At 34.2% G+C, this 4,739-nt stretch overlaps 1 long non-coding RNA gene across 1 annotated transcript; it reads right to left on the bottom strand.

Moving 5' to 3' along the window:
- LOC110272113 lies at positions 2,211-3,983 on the bottom strand. Its single transcript, XR_002363018.1, has 4 exons — positions 3,891-3,983; positions 3,523-3,774; positions 2,493-2,594; positions 2,211-2,342 (listed from the first exon to the last, which is right to left on the bottom strand). It is a non-coding gene; the product is annotated as an uncharacterized LOC110272113 (long non-coding RNA).

Genomic DNA, 4,739 nt, shown 5'->3' with positions numbered 1-4,739 from the left:
AGATCAATGAATACATTGATTGAGGAAGAGATGAGGATGAACCTGATCCGGAGAATTGCAATATCTCTTGATCCCAACGTTCATTTTATTTTTCTTCTTTTGCTTTATGTCATTTTACTTTCTGCACTTTACACTTATGTCAACTTACTTTTCTGCACTTTATTGCTTTTATTAACTTTAATGCAATTTACTTTTCTACTGCTTATCACTCCAAAATGAATCGTCTAACTAGGCTAACCAATTAACCATTGATTGCTTAATCCATTAATCCTCGTGGTATCGACCTCACTCTTTAGTGAGTTTTACTACTTGATATGACCCGGTGCACTTGCTGGTTATTTATTGCACGGAACTTGTTTTTCGCGTGTCAAGTTTATGGCGCCGTTGCAGGGGATTAATTGTGATTAACAAACTACCGATTGGTTGGTTACCTAGATTAGACATTTTCTTTCTGTTTATTTAATTTCTGTTTTTTTATGCTCTTTGACTGTTTGTGTTAATGCTTCACCAAGAAGCCCCTGTTTGTGACACCTCTAGCTCTTAGTGGTTGTGTTATTAACACATAGAATAGTTTCTTTTAATTTGCTTTCTTTCAAGTAAAATTGGCATATATGGTTACATTCTAAGTTTGGTATTGCCCTGCAACAACCCATTTTCCAATCTTTTTGGATACTTGCATCAATTCTAAGAGAAAGTGTCACACTAAGTTTGGTGGGCCACTTAATTTTTTTATGCAATGTATCCAGCAACACCACTTGTTTGTTTAATCATAATGCCTTTGCTTCTTAGGCCTGCAACATTATCTTTAACTTTTGCTTGCCTAACGACATACATCACTCACATTTCATTGTGTAAGACATTCATGACCCATCATGAACCCCATCACCACTGTTTTATTTGCTGCTTGAAGACAAGCAATTAATCTGAATTGGTGTGGGAAGGGAGAAAAATAGGAGAAAAAGGACAACAACAATGAAGATGAACCACAAGGTGGTAAAGTTCCTTTTTCCTCTTATTTATTTTCAGTACTCTAACACTACAAGAAAACAAGCTTTTTGCTACGCTTTTAAAGCGTTGTGAAAAGTCAAAAAAAAATGTAGCGATAGCTTTTCGCCACGCTTTTTGAGCTACCGGCACGCTTTTGAAAGGGTCACAACTGCAAGGGTGTCGGTTGCTCTATCGCCATGCTTTTGGTGACCTACCGCCACGCTTTTTTTGTCGCCACGCTTTTATCTATTGCCAAGCTTTTAAGCGTGGCCATACGTGAGAGATATGGCTACGCTTTAAAGCGTGCCAATAGTAGGATATGGCTACACTTTTAAAGCGTGCCAACAGCTAGAGATATGCTACGCTTTTAAAGCGTGCCAATAGCGAGAGATATCGCTACATTTTTTAAGCGTAGCTATTGATGACTACGGTACAATATAGCTACGCTTTTAAAGCATGGCTATAAGTTTATCCAGGTTCTGTTATTTTTTTTTTAATCTCCGTAATAAAATCTTACAGAATTCATAGATAATTGTAAATTTTAGACAATCACTAAGTCACTGGTCAAGAAACAACAATTGTCAATCAATTTGTTTGAAGACTTTTCTACAAGTTTCAAAGATCAAAAGATGAATAGTTGTGAACATTACATTAAATGAGTTACAGGAAGAGTATTTGTGCATATTATGGTAGTACCATGCTAAGCTAAAAAGCACAATGCATCAATTTGAAAGAGCCACCACAACAAGAAACTAAGATTGCATCAGGAAATCAATGGTACATTATTTACATTGACATGAAACTAAACAACAATAAGGGGGATTTCCCCCTTTGACCACAATTCCAAGTTCATCACTTGAAGCAGCTAAGGATCTGCTTTACCAGCAACCTGTTCATCACTTGAATCATATTGAGCTTCACTTATTTCCTCATCATCACTTGATTTCTCTTCTGGTGCAGCTCCTACATCTTCAGCTTTAGCATACTTCTCACAGTACTTAACAATTCAAGCACACAGTGTTAAATTAAGAACTTTATTGATTCAAGTTAAAGACCATTAAATTATACATAAAGTAGTCCAATGAAGAACTCAAGCCTAGAAAAGGAAATCCAAGTGATAGTGGCTTCAAGTAATAGATAAACATAGACAACAACAGCTGTATAAAAAGAATTCATAACTATGGCTTACTCTACTTATGTACTTTTTCTTCACCATCATTATCTTGCATGTACAAATGCTAAGTCAATTGAAATATTTTACCAAGTGATCAAATTTAGAGAAAAGACAGATTTAAACCTGGTTGAAATGTTGTTGCAATTTCTCATTAGTCAAATTCATACAGAATTGCTCAAAACTACATAAGAACAATTAGTAGAGTGTAATTTTTCTTTTTAAGTAAAAAGTTAATGATATGAATCCACACATAAGAAATTAAGAACTTGATCAAGTTTCACATCATTATCCACACACACAGAGCATCTAGGTTCCTTAGCTAGTTAAGAACCTATTCGTCTTGAAACTTTCGAATATGTATATATCTAAGACTCCGATTAAGTTCTTTGAATTTGGATCTTTCCCAATAAAATTGTTAACCTTGTCCACAATCCTGGAACAAGAGATATTTGTATGAGTTCAATGAAAAAAGGTGAGGCATATCTCATGAAAGAAAGAACATATAACAGAGAGAAATAACCAGTCAAAAAGCCTTGAATAAATAATTTTAGCCAAAGCATCACTACTGAGACTTGCAGCAACGGGATCAAGTGACTTTGTTATTTTATATCCGCGAGTGACCATAGCACATTTGCAAAATGAATTCTTAAGGGATTTCTCGTCGCACCTAGGCATATAAACACGAGTATTTTATCTATTAGCTTTGTATTTAGTTGAAACAATTTGTACTTTTCCCAATTTGTACTTTTCAACTATTACTAGTATTGTCTACTGTGTCTAAACCTGTAATACATATCTGGATAAGAATTCACAGTAAAGCATTTAGCCCAAGTCTCAGTTAGTTGTCTACTTTAGTTTTTCACAAAATGAAACTGATATAAATGAAAAAGGATTAAGAACCCCCCATCCCCCAGAATCAAGGATCGTTAATGCAAAACCTAAATCAAATCGCAAGGACAATTAGCATCTCAACACATTCACAATTTAGTCTCCAAAAAAAAAGTTTGACAATAAAACAGCAAGTTAATAAACTAGAGATAACCATCAATATTAAAGAAGTCATGCCTTAGCTAAAGAAAGTAGAAGTGATGCATCTTCGGATTCTTCACCATCCAAATTCTGGTCCCTTAATCACACAAATCAAATCAAATTAATCCCTAATTATTCACTATATTAAACTCCACACAAATTAAAATAAGTAATAACTATATACTAATTACTTTTTCCATTCTCTTTTAATTATCTGTCACTCTAAATATATTAATTCCATAATATATCCAATTGCTATAATAACTAATAATAAAACAGAACAAATACAATCTTTGCTATAGTAAAAGATTTGAAATGTTGAACATGGTTACCTTTAGCCTCTCAACTTCCACTGTTAGTGCATCAATCTTTGCAGTGTCTTCAACAATAACCTCCTTTTCTTGGATAACCGGAGTTGCTTCGATGATAACCTTCTCTACATTCTCTCGCTCCTTGACAAGCAGAGCATTGGTTTCATCAAGTTTACCCTGCAGAGCATTGGTTTCATCACGTTTACCCTGTATCTCCTGTAATGAATTCTGCAGTTTTGATATCTCTTGTGCTTTGGATTCTTCGAGGTTGGTCTGCAGAATTTAACATAGTTTTCTTCCGGAGTTACAGTATGCATGATTTTGTAAAGATATCAAAATAACAAAGTCCACCAACTTATATCTAACAGCAAAATGAACAACACTCTCACCCGCGAACTTTTTTCTAGTTGGAGACGCCAGGTGAGTTCCTCGACCGTTTCTTAAAGTTTGTCCTTTGCTTCTTGAAGTGCACCAGTTTCCTTGCAGCCTAATCATGCAAATCAAAAGATATGTCAACTTAGAGTAGGAAAAAAAAAGATAAGACATAAAAAATCAATCAAAGACTTTTCCTGAGAACTCGTCTTACTGAACCAGAAAAGAATCAACCCAGAACTTGGATTTTCTTGGATTTTCTGAGAGCTATAAAAAATTCAACAATAAAACATAAATTCAGACAGCACATAACATTAAATGAAAATTAGTAGACCCATTTTGAACTTGCTATTAGTAAAATTTTGTAAGATGGTTTCAGTTAAATGATGATCGAAGATTTACTGAAAAAGGACGAAGATTTACTCAACAGCTGCGACGGCGACCACACTGACGTTCCAAAAAGCAAGCAAGCCCGTTCCAACAAAATTCAACAAATTAAATGACCAAAAAGAAAGCAAGCCCATTCCAAACTGTGTAAAAAATACGGCCCAGAACTATAAACCAGAGGTGTGGCCTTCAGGGATTCAAGCCTTGTTAAGATAAAATGATCTAATTCGTTTTTTTCTCTGTTCTTGTATAGCTCATTCATAAAGGAGTCCAAGTTGTGATGTTATTGCGTGCTGGATCCAAATATGCATTATATTTTACCATTCATTACGTTTAAATATTAATCTTATATTAATATGTATGATTGCTTAAATTGAAAATTATTTTTTCTATTCAATAAAAATTTTAGTTCCACCAAAAGTAACAATCTTTTGAAATTTTGGATAAACTGTTTTTTATTAGCTTAATAATAAACCTTC

This window comes from Arachis ipaensis, chromosome B05 (genome assembly GCF_000816755.2).
Source record: "Arachis ipaensis cultivar K30076 chromosome B05, Araip1.1, whole genome shotgun sequence".
NCBI classification, from domain to species: Eukaryota; Viridiplantae; Streptophyta; class Magnoliopsida; order Fabales; family Fabaceae; genus Arachis; species Arachis ipaensis.
The sequence above is the reverse complement of the archived record's forward strand: the minus strand, read 5'-3'. Positions and strand labels throughout refer to the sequence as shown.